This window comes from Corvus hawaiiensis, chromosome 1, assembly GCF_020740725.1.
Source record: "Corvus hawaiiensis isolate bCorHaw1 chromosome 1, bCorHaw1.pri.cur, whole genome shotgun sequence".
Lineage (NCBI taxonomy): Eukaryota > Metazoa > Chordata > Aves > Passeriformes > Corvidae > Corvus > Corvus hawaiiensis.
The window spans coordinates 48,460,004-48,475,106 of record NC_063213.1 but is presented as its reverse complement, the minus strand read 5'-3'; positions in this window follow the sequence as shown (position 1 = coordinate 48,475,106).

Genomic DNA, 15,103 nt, shown 5'->3' with positions numbered 1-15,103 from the left:
GGTGCAAGCAGTTTGTCACAGCCCACACCCCTTTAACAAGCTCTGTGTACTGAAACTGCTGTGCCAGGACCTTGTAAATCAGACCCTGGGACAGGAAATGGAACTGCAGGTCTTGCGATTCAAAACAATTTTGTACTGCTGACTTCTTTGGCAATTGTTTTCAAATGGGGGCACATACTCACAAGACAATCTGACCGTCAGCAGACAATCTGTGACTTCAGAGGCAAAGAAGCCTTCGCCACCACATCCTTCAGGCCCAGCTAGGACTGAACTCACTGCTCACCAGTGTATCACAGACAAGGCAGAGCCAGCAGAAGGCTGTGCTCAGATAAAAACCAACTCCCATGAGAAACAGAAAAGCACCAAGAACAGACCATGTCCTTCTTCCCTTTGCTGAGCCTTAAAAGAAACATGATGTGTAGCCTTTCAGCTGTGCACCAGAAAGGGAACTAGCAGATGGTAAGAGTCTTGTGTTACAGCACCAGAAGCGAGAAGCAAGTACCATTTGTGTCTATTGTCAAACAGAGTTCTCCCAAACTGTTTTATAGTGCCCTTATCTTCACACTGCCAATCGAGGGCCTGAGGTCATACAGAGGTGGAAGGTTTACAAAGTGTCTGAGAGGACAGAAGTTCTAATAAATATTCCAGTCTCTATTACACTGCAGTTCCACAGAAACCCATGTAAAGCTCTAACTTTCCATTGGCAAGAGCTGAATGAGATGCTGAATTTCTCCTCACTCCTTCCCACCACGTGGAAAACTCACCATGACTTAAAGAGAGACAATTTAGACTACATATAAGGAGGATGCTAAAACACTAGAACAGGTTGTCTAGAGAGCTGGTGGATGCTCCATTCCTGGAAACATTCAAGGTCAGGTTGGATGGAGCTTGAACAACCTGATTTAGTTTAAGATGGCACTGCTCATTCAGGGAGGCTGACTAGACGAGGTCCCTTCCAATCCAAAGTATTCTATGATTCTATAGCCATACCACCTCCTAAGATTTGAAGCACACAATCAGCCTGATGCATCCAAGCACGCACCACCAGGCTTGGACCAGACCACAGCCGATGGAAGCATGCCTCTCTGACGACTCAAGTGTGTGTCTGAGTTGGCATCACGACGTTCCAACAATAAAATAAAAAAAAACCAAAACCCAAAAGGCGGCCAGAATTAAAAATAAATAAATGAATTAGTTATTTCTAAAGTGGCACCCCTAGGTTCACAACTAATTAACAACGCTCCTTCCCATGAGCCTCTATTAGAGCCGCTACAAGTCCCAGCACCGCTGCAGCTGCCCCACGCCGCTGTTGAGCGTCTCAGGGCCGCCCCGAAGGCGGCTTCCACCCCGTTCCCGGCCTTTTACAACCGCGGAGCCGCCGCGCCACGTGGATGGCGCCCGGCGGGACGGCGGGCCGCCCGCTGCCCCGCACGGCGCGCTGCGGGCGGGGGCGGTGCGGACGCGCCGGGGAAGCCGCCCCGCCGCTGGCGGTCACCCGCCGGCGCTGGCGGGCAGCTCTCCCGACCCCTCACGCCGCGGGCAGCGGACAAAGGCCGCCGCTGCCCCGGGCAGGCGGAAAGCTGCGGGCCGGCTCCCTACCCCCGCCACCCGGCCCCGCGCCCCCGCTCCGCCAGCCCGCGGGCCGCCTCACCTTGCCGCGAGTCGCCGTCGCCGCCGCCGCCGCCGCCGCCCCCCGCCGCCGCCGCCGCCGCCGGCCGCGCCGCGCCATGGCCGCCCGCGCTGCCGCGGAAGGAGGAGGAGGAAGGAACAGGGAGGAGGGGCGCGGGGCGGTGGCGGGGTGGAGCCGCCCGGCAGCGGCGGGAAAGCTGGTGGGGGGACGGGGCACCCCGTGTGGCCTGCCTGGGGATGGGCCACTGCTGTCCGGATGCTGCTGCGGAGCCCCTGGGCACCCAGCATCGTCTGTTCTTTCCGGCACACTCCTCGCAGGGCGGCAGCTGTTTGTCTGAAAGAGGCAGGCTTTGCCTTGGGGGAATAGGCTGTCATCCTCCGAATAACTTAAAATGTTTATTTACGCAATACGAGCGAGAAGTGTAAGCCTCTTGAAAACCTCTGGGGGGAAAAAAAAAAAAAAAAAAGGGAGGAGTGGGGGTGGAATGCAGATGATGTTACTTTCGAATTATAAAATCGTTAAGTCCAGCCATTAATTCAGCACTGCATGTTCGCCACTAAGCCATGTCCCCAAGTGCCACGTCCATCTGATTTCTGAACATTTTGAGGGATAGTGAGTCCACCAATTCCCTGGGTAGCCTATTCCAATGCCTGACCACCCTTCAAGTGAAGAAACCCTCCCTGGCAGAATCTCAGGCCATTTCCTCTTGTCCCATCACTTGTTCCTTGGGAGAAGAGACTGACCTCTATCTCATTGCACCTTCCTTTCAGGCAGTTGTATAGAGTAATAAATAAGGTGTCCCCTGAATCATCTTTTCTCCAGGCTAACCAACATCAGCTCCCTCAGATTCTCCTCATCAGATTTGTGTTCCAGGTCCTTCACCAGATCCTTCACCAGCTCAGTTGCCCTTCTCTGGATGCTCTCCAGTGATGCCATGAAGATTTTTTGCCTTTTCTTTTATACCCCTGCTATACCTTTTTTGCAACTTCTGTATTCTTAGTGCTTTTCGCCTACATTCTTGGACTTGTTTGTCAAGCTGAGTGACTAAACATTTTAGAAGCTTTGTAGCTAGGGATCAGTGTGCCCCAGACCCCAAGTTCCTCTCCAGGACACATTCTGTAAACTAAGATAGAATCATCCAGGAGAAGGCTCCTTGGGGAGGAGGGCTCACTCGAGCCTCTCATTGGGGAATCTTTGATAGATATGCTAATTAGTAAGACCGATAATGTTATGCCAGATCTTTTGGGGTGTGCATTTTTGTGGGGTGCATTGGGGTGCATATGACCTAGACGTGTGCACCTAAGGTTCCTTAAAATAAATACCAAGGTAAAATCCCTTTTCCCCTTCTAACCGTGTATGACTCTTGATTTTAAGACCAGGAAAAGGCATCACCAGCACCTCAATGTCTTTCTTGTAGTGAGGAGCCCAAAACTGAAAACAGGACTTGAAGTATGACATCACCAGTGCCAAGTACAGGTGGACCTTAAATGCATTCCCCAGCTTCCCAAGTCAACAGCCTTTAACTTCACTGTGAAAGTGAAACCTAAAGGTGAAAGGGATAGGAAGCAGAGCTGGTTCCTTGAAACAGCAAGTCAACAGTTCAAATTTCAAAATATCACAAATGGTGGAAAGTAAATCTAATCAGAGAAAATTAATTGGAAAAAAAAAGGGAATATATCAAAATTTAAAGCACTTTTCCTCCAAGCAAGTTCCTATTTCATCATATTTTCCACTGTGCAGCTAGTAGAAAGAAAGATGAACACAAAACAAAGCAAACTATTTTTTCTACTTTCCTCTGAATAACCTGTATTCCTCAATTCGGAGGTTTAATTTTTATTAAAAAATTAACATTTTATGTGTCCCTTTTTATTCAAGAGGATTGTTACTAGATTAGGTACTTCGTGTTATGATTACCCCATAACTCAGTGAGAAAAGCTACCCTTTGAGCAGAGAGGTGCTCCCAAAGATGTCTGATTGGGTGGGGTGGAGGTCCGCACTCAGCTTCCCCCTGTAGCACTGGCATTGTGAATATTCCCTTGCGCAATGTAATGTGAAGCAGGTCCAGCAGAAAACTGTTGAGATGGTGTTTTCCTAATGCAACTTTGGTAATAGAAGGGTACTTTCCAATATGGTTGCAATTATGTTAACTCCCTTGATTAGGGCACATTTTATAGAGTCCTCTTCCTTTTTCCCATTCTTGCATCTGAATATTTCTCCCTTGAAGGGCTCCCTGAAAAGCATTCTCTATCTTGCCAGCAGGACACCCTCACACATCCTCTGATGGGACTATTGCCAGCTGCTCATCACCCATTTCAAAAGGATGGCTCCTGCAGGTGGCTTAGAGGGAAAGAGCCCTCTTGGGATTAGCGGTGAAGTACCTCAGTGTTCACAGTATGGTAAAATAAAAGTGTGTTTTTGCCATTCTCCATATGGGATTTGAGAAAAAAGGAGAACAATTGATGACTATGTCTGAACTGGGGGATCTCAGGATAAGGTCTGAGGGTGTGTTTCACACCCAGTTTTCTGTCTGGCAGGACGTGGGGAGTCTTTCACAAGCCCTCTAGTCTGGATAGTTGGAAGTAGAACAGCAAGAAATTCACTTGCCCATGTAATCTGGCTGAAATAAGCCCATAATAACTACCTTTATAGTTTTTGAATTGATAAAAGCAAATCAGAGGAACCAAGTGGGTTACTCTGTGGCTTACCTTCAAACACAATTGTGATTTGCCATGCTAAAAATAAATTCAGATTGTTTTGACTACTTCAGTATCTTCTGGATGACATAGACTTAAAAGCTTCATGTATTTTTTCATTTAGGGGAGAGCTTCAAAATGTGCTGTACAATCTGCCTACTATGATGCGTTCCCAGGTCTGACTAGGTATTTTAAATACTCCACTGTAAACATTTACTTAAAATAAAAGTCAGAGAAAAATAACATTTTTTTGTGGAAAGTGAAGGACAGATGAGATGAGTTTTCCCCCTCTCTCTACACAGCCACCCTAAAATGTGGAAGAGTCCCTCCACGTACCATGGCATCTGATCCTCAGTGTAACACATGGTGGACTACCCATTTAAGTACTTCCAAGCCTTTATATTCCAACCATATGGAAGGTATTTGTTAGGAGAGAATGTGAAGGAGGTAGTTACATGCAAACAAAGAAGCGTTTAGCCAAAGCAGGCCATTTAAACACTGGTTTGCATTGCAATATCCACTATTGAAGCACCTGCAGTTGTCACTCAGGGTGCAGAAATAAGAAGCTTTGGGCATGAGGTGGGGAGGAGGGAATTCAGTAGAAGACAAAATGTGAGAATTATGTATAATATCAGCAAAATTGAAATGCAGACTTCTTAAAATACAAAAGAATAAAGATCTCTTGTGCAATACATTCCTGAAAGACTTGTATGTTATGTATTCCACTGCTGACCCTGGGCTTGGTTCTTTCACTTGTCCCCAGCCATCTATGTTATGAAGCACTTCGTTTGTTAAAAGCTGTCAAGATGCTATCTTGGATTTCGAACAACAGATTCGAAATGACTGTGTTGACTGTCCTGTGCTAAATTAGAGTGAATAAAATTGAATTCTCTTACAATAGAGACGTGCAGCTATTATGCTGTTACAAATACATTATGAACTGCCTGATACCGTCAGCTATTTTATGCAATTTGTTGTTTTGGCTTTGTTTCTCTTTTTTTTCCCTTAACTTTCCACTTCATTTTATATTTCCGTAATCATTCTCCTTCTTATAATTTCAAGCCCTTCTTGTCAGTTATTGCTCTTTATGTTGCTGTATTAGAAGTGTGGGGTTTTTTTAAATTTTGTTAGTTCAATTTTTCTGCAGCTGTACCTCAAATACTTCGCAGTGATGGATTTTTCCATCACTGAATTCCTGCCCATTTTCTTTACCTCTTGTCATATTATTTCAAAGTTCTTTTTTCTAGCCCACAACAGTTTTTGTGTTATTGCCTTGTCAGTAGGATGTCATCATCTGCTCAGATGAGGTTCAGCTGAATTCCAGGTACTCTTCAACTTCAGCCGTATATATTAAGCCTGAATTATTTTGCAATGACTGGATTCAGAATAGTTTCTGACCTTGCTCATCATCTCATGACAGCATTGCTGATAATGTCTCAGTCCAACTCTTCGGACTCAAAACTATACAGTGAAACTCATAACAATGAGCTCTGTCTTGAGCTCAGTATGACTATTATAATCAGACTATAACTTTCCAAACAGAACAAATGTGTACTGAAGGAATTATGAGCTGCTCAAAATATGTATGAGGTATAGCAGATCCATCTTAGATCATCTCATTCTCCTCTTGCTTTCTGTGGTTTAAAAAAAGGTTAGGAACATATGACAAATCTTCATTAACAACCCGATCCACAGTAAAATTGCAGGACAGCACCACCACCTCTCTAAAGTGGCCATGTAAAGAGAAAATTTGTTTGCCATGAGTTTCAGATGAACAAATACCACTCTAGGTTATAATTTTGGGCTTTACTGCTGTGAATTTACCAAGCTGGATAAACATTAAAATCAATTCTTGATCCTGAACTCTGATTTCATTGCTCCCTCTAACAGTCTCTAATTTGGGGGCCATTGTAATCACGACTGGGGGCTTTGCTTCCATCTTCCTGCCACCACGCTTCTCTGAGACCTGTCAAGCATTTTAAGTAGCATGCACTTTCCCACACTTCTCAATGAATGCTGACATACCTAACTTAAAAGGATTACTTTCTGCTGAGAGGAATTGTAATCTTCTTTTCCTGCTCTGCAAATCCTCTAGTAAGTGAAAAATAAAGGCCAAGATCTGTGCTGCTGTGCAGGGCAAATCACCATCTCAGAAGGTATAGAATAAAACAACAAATCTAAGATTTACTTGTGGTCACGCTTGTCCAGGAGCTGTGTCCCTGGCTATTAACTCATTGGCATCTGCCATCACTATTTCTGGTGCTTTGATATTTTCTGGGTTAGTTTCTAGCAGCTGTATGAATACATATACAATTGCTACCATGAATGGTGCTCAGGACAAAACACTTCTCTCAAAGATGTCTACAAAAAGAGACACAGAATTGCCTTAACTTGAACCCAGTTTTTAACATTATGTATTCTGTTGACAAAACCCAGAAACACACATTTTAACTTATATACAAAAACTACTGTTTTTTCAAACTGCCTAAGGTCAATTTGCAGAATATTTTCAAAAGCTGGCATGGAAGAGTGTGGCGGTGATGGTGGTGAAGGTTTATGCTCCAACAGTGGGTTGTGGGTGGTATCTGACAGAACAACAAAAGCCCAAATGTTCCTGCTGCCTTGATTTTCACCCATTCATCTCAAGACCTTTCCTCAACACATGGTGGTTGTTGCAACAAATTGGCTTGTGGGTGAGGCTGAGGGCTTGGGTGATTCATTTTCAACTGAAAATGAAGCCACAGGTTATTCTTTTGCAGTAGTCACCTGAATGCTGTCTAAGAGAGCCTTCCCCGTGCTCTCCCACCATTCCCTTAAAAGACCTGCAAAAGGTGGGACAGTTTGCCAATAAAGCTTGTATTGCTGAAAATTTAATTTTGTTGTTTCATATTGCAAAACATTATCTTGCTTCCAGTCATTCACAAAGTAGATGAATTAGGATTAGTGTCCACTCCCCCTTTCCATTCACTTATTAGACAGCCAGCTGTACTCACAAGGTGGATGAACACCAGCTTCAGCCTTCCTCACATGAGTTTTCTTTTCCAGTACTATACTGCTGCAGTAAAAAATCCAGACTCCAAATTTATGGGAAGATCTTTGACGTACCTTTCTTCATCTAATCCTACAAATCTCAGGTCAAGGTGAACAGACATGTCCTTTGCTAATTCATCCTAAAATCCGTTGTTGATACTTGGAGGTGTCTGTCATGTGTTTTTATTAATTCTTAGTTGTATTTCAGCCCACTCTGATGGATGGCTGCTTTCAAACTGCCAGTGAGGGGGCTGTGTTAGTTGTAGCTAATTCCTCCTTGGATAAATTCTGCAGCGTCAGCAGGGCTGGAACACTTCAGTTGGACATGGGAAATGCCCTTCTCTCCCCTACCTTCCCAGCCATTCATGTGGGACAAATGAGTCTCATTGTTTCAGAGAAATGAGCTTTGGATTTTTCCTTCAGAGGAAGTGGGGTTTTTTGTATCCTGTGAGCTAGGATTATGTGACCTTTCTCCTCTTGCTTTCTGTGGTTTAAAAAAAGGCTAGGAACATATGAAAAAGCCTCATTTACTCCATATTCTCGAGTCATTCACTTCCCAATTCTTTCTCCCATGTCATCCTTTTAATTTCTTTCTGATGCTTATTTGTCAGTTCCATAAATCCTGCTGAAGATCACCATCATTAAGAAACTCCAGACTCACCAAAGTTTGCCTAGCATAAAATTCCTCAAAAAATTGTCCAACTGCCAATCCACTGTGACATCTGAGGCTGGGAGAGCAATCTGCTCTGACTTCTCATAACCAATAAAGTCTTTGCATCAAAGCTATTCTTTTGTATGAAAGGTCATTCTTCAGGATTTCTCAGGGTGCTCCAGGCTGCTATTTTCATTGCCTTTGCAAAGTTCAGTTTCAATGTATCAGTCAGTATTTGAGTTTTGCAGGTGTTGCTATCAGCTTACATAACAATTTCTTCAACTCACATCCTGGCTGAATAGGTTTTTCTCCTGGTCTTCTGGATCTCCCTTAGAAATCATCTGCATGATTTAAGCCATGAGTTGAAAGCACAGGAAAATACAGCTAGTCTCATTTAGAAGTAGAAAATGAAAATAATGGACTAGGTATTTCTTGGGTTCATTTCAGTTTACTTACAATGCACTTGAAGACCCTTTTCTGCAAGGAAACAGGAAAAAGAAAAACCAGACTATTTTATTCTGCATGGTTCCACTTCATAGATCCCATCTAGTTGTTTATCCAAAGAGAGTTCACTTTCCTTTAGCTTGCATTCAGGCTATGTGTCCTCACTGCTTTCTGCCTCTGAAACCACTGTTGAGTCCCCTGTTTGTATTCAAATTCCTGGGAAAGCCTTCCCTTCTTTCCTCTAAGATAATTTTTGCACTGGTGTTTCATATGGCAAACACTTTGGCAGGTGGCCTCTATTGTGTTAGCTCGTTTAATCCATAAAAGGCTTAATCACTTCTTTTGCATAGCATGCCCCGAATCTGGCTAGTGCACCCAGCAGCTTCAACCTGTATTAGACACACTTATTAGCAGCTAACAGTATGTTTCAGCATCACATATGGTGTCACTTGCCATATGGGTTTGACTATGAATATCCCATCTCTACTCTAGTACTGAAAATATAGCGATAGGAGAAAGGAAGAATTTTTTTGCTGTCTACATAGTTTCAATTTCAGGTGAAGGAAGCTGTGTCTCCATTCTGTAATCTACCTCTTTCTTTTGCCTAACACTCTTTTGGGAGTTCACATAGGAAAAATATGTAAAGTTTGCAAGTGGTAATGTACTATTATTAATGGCACTGCACATCAAATAACATAATGAACAGGTATATCATTCATGTCTGGAGCCACAAGGGTAGAGGATGTGAAGACACAGCATAATGTACTATGAGGTAAAGGTGTTGGGATTTGCCTTTCTGTGACCCAGAGTTCTGTGCTACCCAGGTTCTCCCAGCCGAATTATATGGGTCTTACTTCTTTCCACAGCCACTGAACTGAAACTGGAATTAACTTATTACCAGGAGCTGCTAATAGTACTAAATCTTTGCAACAGAAGGAGAAGGAGCCAAGACAACATGTCAGAGTGGATTGGACAAAATGCAAACAGAAGCTGGAAAATTAAGCCAAAGCAGCGTGGATCTGAAGGTGGGGAGAACTGGGAGACAAAAGCATAGAAGCAGAGAATAAGCCCCTTCTGCTTTTACCTCTTTTCCTCTCTGGTAGCCAAAACAAAACATCTCTTGGGATAGCTAAATAAGATTCAACCCTAGTCCTGACCATGTCACCAGCCTTCTGCCTTGCTGTGACAGCCACGGTAGAAGCTCACGGTAGAAGCTGCTCTGCCCTATCCCAGAGAGGATGATGTGAGATGAGAGCTCCCCTGCCAGCGGGAGAAAAGGGTGACCCTACTGACAGCCATGGCACTCTACTGTCTTAGGTCTCAGATGATTTAGGTAATGCATTTGCTCTTGCCCATTTGCCTGTGCTTTATTTTCTGTCAGCTGGGCTATGCCTCAACAAACGCCTGTGCTTTTGAGAGAGTCTCTTAGAGAAATTGTTTTATTTCTGGCTCACATTCAATTCTAGCATCTGGAACTAGGGTGGCTACCCTTAGAATTAAGAACCTCTGTCCCTCACCCAACTTTTCAAAAAGCTCCTAAATTAATTTACACAGAGCACAATACTTATGCTGAGGCACCTTCTCCTCGTAGCCCAGTCTTGTGGGAACAGTCTTGTTCCTCCAGCCCTTCTAGACAGTCTAAAATCTTGAGGTGCACTCACAGCCTTCTGTCACAGGTCTAGAAGAAAGCAGTATCACTAACACTTTCCCCTATTTGTCTCATAGACTGGGCAGAACTGTCAAATGATATTCTGCTATCACCGCACACCTGCTGAGGGCATCATAAAACCTTCAGACAGATGTCTGCAATTCAAGATGATCATCTGTGTTGGGTTGACCCTGAGTTGATGGACAGTCTTTAAGACCAATTACGCTTCTCACAATTTACATATTTAAACCGCACGGAAAGGCGGGACTTCCCCTTTTGGTCAGAGCTCGCCTGCTGGAAGGTGGGGGGGCTCTGAGCCTCCCGGCCCCGCTGGGCCGGGCCGGGGCCACTGCCCCTTTCCCCCTTTCCCAACGCTGCGGCACGGACCCTGGGTCACTGAGGGGGACTGTCCCAGAGCCGCAGGCAGCTAAAACCAGCCATGGACTGCTCACAGCTAAACCCATCCAGCGCGGCTTCTGGGGACAGGCGGGTCCCTCTCCTCTCCATGCGGAGCCGGCGGAGCCAGCGGGAGCCGGCAGAGCCTCCTGTCTGCAGCCAGCACACTCCGTGCTGAACTGAAGAGGACACCACGCAGCCAGCAGCACAGAGGGAGCGAGGCTTTCCCCACCGTAAAGCCCGAACAAGAACACTCTTCAACATGGCGGCTTCAGAGTCAGAGAGAAAGAGAAGTGAGTCCCGTGGGACGGAGCTGAGCATGGCGACAGGAGAAAAGAGGGCGGTGCCGCGATTCTGGCGCGCAGCTTAAAAGAAACCTTCTTGCATGCCGTGGTAAGAAACTGTAATACCACAAACTGTTTGTCTCTTTAATCCATTTGAAGAACATGGGGGGGGGGGAGAATCAACGTGTGCCTATGAAGTTTGTGAAGAGTGCCTATGCCAGGCTATATAGAAGTAGTAAGAGGCTGTTAGAGACTTGTGGCGAAGGAAAGCCTCTGTGTGCAGGCCAAAATAACTTATCCTTAAAAAGATGAATAACCCCATGTGATGGCCCATGTTCTGTAGTGTGAAAGAACTGTGAAATTCTTCATGGGAGAGATGTTCTACACATAGCAGACTGTTTGTTTCCGGGCGGGTCTGCTATTGGTGGCAGTTTGGGAACCACGTGCAACTGAAGGAAAACCCTTTTTTCCTTAAGCATAAGAGAGAGACTTTTCAAGAACTGCAACACTGACTAACATCCCATGTTCTGTTATCCCTTGTGTGAGCTGGATAAAAGGAGAGAAGTGCTGGAAAGAAGGGGGGGGGGGGGGGGAAATTTACTTTAATTTTGTTTTGTTGTTTTCTCTTTACTTTTAATTCTGTTAGTAATAAAGCTCTTTCATTGTACTGCAACTGTTTAAGGTTTGTGGCCTGCTTTGCTTTTCTCCTAATTCTTATCTCACAGAAGGAAAATAAGTAAATAATGAATGTTTTGAATCAAAACCACTACATTTAATTGGTGTTTTCCGCCCGGTTTCAAACTCAACCCGCTACATCATCATGTCCCAAAGAGTCAGATGGTATGAGACTACCAGTATGCAAAGTAGGTGCATCTCTGGTATTATTTGGTGAAACCAAATATTATTACTTGAAAGCTGATGATGGGTGAGCATCTGAAGACTTCTCTCAACCCTCTGCCAGCACCTGTACAGCATATGAGTGAAGTCCTTTCCTGCTGGCTTAGTCCAGAGGGAAGCAGATAATGGGTTCCTGTGTGCCCTCAGTGGCCCCACTGCAACTCACTGAAAGCCTGCAGTTATTTCAGGAACTCTGTCCCTCTTTTGTCACCTGCAAGTGACCTGGAGCAATAATTCCCTCCCGCCAGCATCCATAACTGCAAGTTTAGTGGGTGACTCAACACTTCCAAACTAAATAGCCAAGGACCTGTAGCAGTCTGTCCAGGCACCTTTTACTTCTGTCCCTGTCCACCTGAGTCTGTTAGAACTGTGTGTGCCAAAACAACCTCCTCACACAGCTCCAGAAGTCCCACATACTTATGCAAAATGTCTAAGGTCATTGCCAGGCATCCCATGTCTGGTTGAGGGTGGAGTGTGTGACTGTGGTGTGATTGGCTTTCCATCAACAAGGAGTGTTGCCAACTTCTCCAGCTCAGCAAGGAACCTCAGGATAAGCTCTCTGGAGCCATGGCCCTGAAAAAGTATTTGCCACCATCTCTTGTGCCTTATCACTGGAGAGAATGAGTGCCAGCGCTCAGTGTCTGGTGTCTGCTGGTGCACAAATTGCAAACACAGAGCTGGACATTGCCCCAGTGGAGTTAGCTTATTTGAATAAACTTTTTTTTCCTGGGCTTTATCTGTCCTTCATCTTCTAAAGGAGCAGATAACTGTTCTCCCAAGAGATGGGAAAAATTATCAAGAAATAGTGTATTTCATTAGAAATGCAGTGTTTGGGAAGTAAGTGTTCTGTTCCCTGTTTTATAGTCAACTGTGTCATACTCCTTCTTGTAATATGCTGAATGAACTCCACCACAAAAGGATTTTCAACATTGTCTTCCTAGAATAGTTTCAAAACCTCAAAAATAGCTTTCATGAGAAGGACTGCCTGCCTCCCAGAAGCATGCTAGAGAATTTTATCCTTTGCACTTAAAAATTGCACAGGTCAAGAGAATTTATATTCTACTACAGAAAACTTGGGAAATATTGTCTACTATGCAAATTAATTTAAATGCAGCTTAAATCCAGTCCATAGGACTGTTAATGCTTCCAGCAATCCCTTCAAATCACTTTAAAGTGAAATCAAAAGGCTCTTTTAAAAATACATCAAAGTTCTTTGTGATTCTAACAATGTTTTAGGAGTAAGCTTTAAAAGGTACTAACAGCACTGAGTGCAATACGCTCAAACCTCAGCAAAAGCCCACATGGTACCTAATCAGTACCTGGTGCTGGATTCTAGGGGAATATGTAGATGCAATACTCACTAAGTGGGAAACCTAGGAAGAGTCACAGTTTCAAGAGATGTCCTGATTGCATCTGTGCTCCCAAATCACCATGATTTCCTTTTTGGGGCAAGGAGAGGATATGTGGCACAAAGGGAATCATTTGAAGAGTCTATCATGTTGCATCTGACTTTCTCTTATTCTTGAGCCCTAGGTACCTAACCTGAGGCACAGCTGCTGTTCATGCTGCTGGCTTTACTGGCAGGCAGAATCCTATTGAAAAATTTGTGGGTGCATTCTTTTACCAAAACAATGGAACACAGTAGAATTCTCCACCTGATCTTAAAAAGCACAAAACTGAACTCACTGTAATTAGTTCTGTTTTAAAAATATTTTCATAGTCAGTTGTGTTGCACTGTGGCTCAAGGAAGTCAAGAATGTAAAAATAGAGCCTAGTGTAGGAATAGCTCTTCTTTCCTTTTATTTTTTAGTATTGATAACTAGAATTATCCTCTCCATTGTATCAGTGCAAAGAGTCTCCAGATCCAACCCTACCTTTAATAAAGGTAATCTATTACTCCAGAGACTTACAGGCACATCTATTAGAGAGTTACGTTTATGCTACCATACAATTAGAAAGTACTCTATATTTAAGGTCTTTCTGTCATTTGTTAAGATCGATCTCTTTTTTTTTTTTTCTATTGCTGTTGTTGTTGCAGGAGTGAACTCATTACAAATAAAGCTTGCTTGATGCTTCCAGGGAGGGTAAGGTAGTAATTAAGTGAATTGCACACACCTCTACCTGCCCTTACCAAAAGTAGAGATCAAAAGAATTGGTCAGGGAAAGGCCACATTTCCCATAAACACACAGAAGTTTCTGCATACCCCTGAGGGACAAAATCTCAGTCCTAGGACTCTCTTTGCATGTTCTAGCATCCTCCTGTCCTTGTGTCTCCTGCTAAGTAGCTATCACTGAGTTTTCTAAAAGAACACATCCCTTTCTCCAGAAGAGATGCGGTAAGGGCTGCAGTCTGCAAGATTTGCAGGTTCATGACAGGTTCATGACCTCTGTTATGCTCCTAAAGTTGGCCCCTACAGAAACAAAAGTTGGTTGGTCAGAACAGGAGAAGCCTTTTGATCCTGCCTATCTTTTTGCAACATTAATAATGCTCAGGTGTCCCCAGCAACTGCTCTCCTATATGCACACACTTTACACTGACTGTGTTTCTGAGCAATTCATAAGGCAGCAGGTACTGGTGGAATCTGGTATAGAGGGGAATGGACTGGAAGTTCAGACAGTTTGAGAGAGGTTAAAACACAAGAAAAAGTCCAAAGAGAATACTTGCATACCCTTGGTGGATGGTATGTTCTGTCATTACATATTTCAGGCTAGTTACAGAGCTTTGCCTGATGGTGAGAAAACCTCCTACATGTTTAAACAGAGCTTCACAAAATAAGGCCTCAAGGCAACTGGCAACACTGTTAAAAACCATATATCCAGGTTAAATGACAGAACATGGACAGACAGATCACTGTGATTGGATTTCTTTTGGGAAGCTCCTGTTACAAAGTGGCAAATCAGTCACCAAATCCACTAAATCCCTCAGGACAGTAGACGAGCCCTTTGTTCACATGCCACAGCAAACAGCAGCAAGAGCCTGAAATTTTTCCACGGGGAAGCATGCCACAGAAAGGGTGGTAATGGCTGGCTTGGCTGATCTCCAGGACAGCTCTGTACCTACTCTGCTCCAAGAAAGCAAGGACCCAGGCTGAGGAACAAACACTTATACTGCCTTTGTGGAACTCAAACTCTTGGCTGACATTAAATACTTATTCTCAAATACTACCTCCCTTGGAAACAGGTAGGAACACAAAAGAAAATTTCCCTGTAGCCGCATAGAGAATGCAAGCATAGGGACAGGTTTGCACGAGCAGTAGCTCTCTGCCTTACCCCTCTTAAGCAATTTTGGTCTGATTCCAGATTGGCTTGCTTTCTTTGCACAGCTGGCAGGACACTAAATCTCTCCCTTGGTAGAATGTGAAGGAAGTGGTGGCTGGCTGGTTTTACCTTCCTCTCTTCACTGATCACCTCCTTTCCTGCAGTAACTTA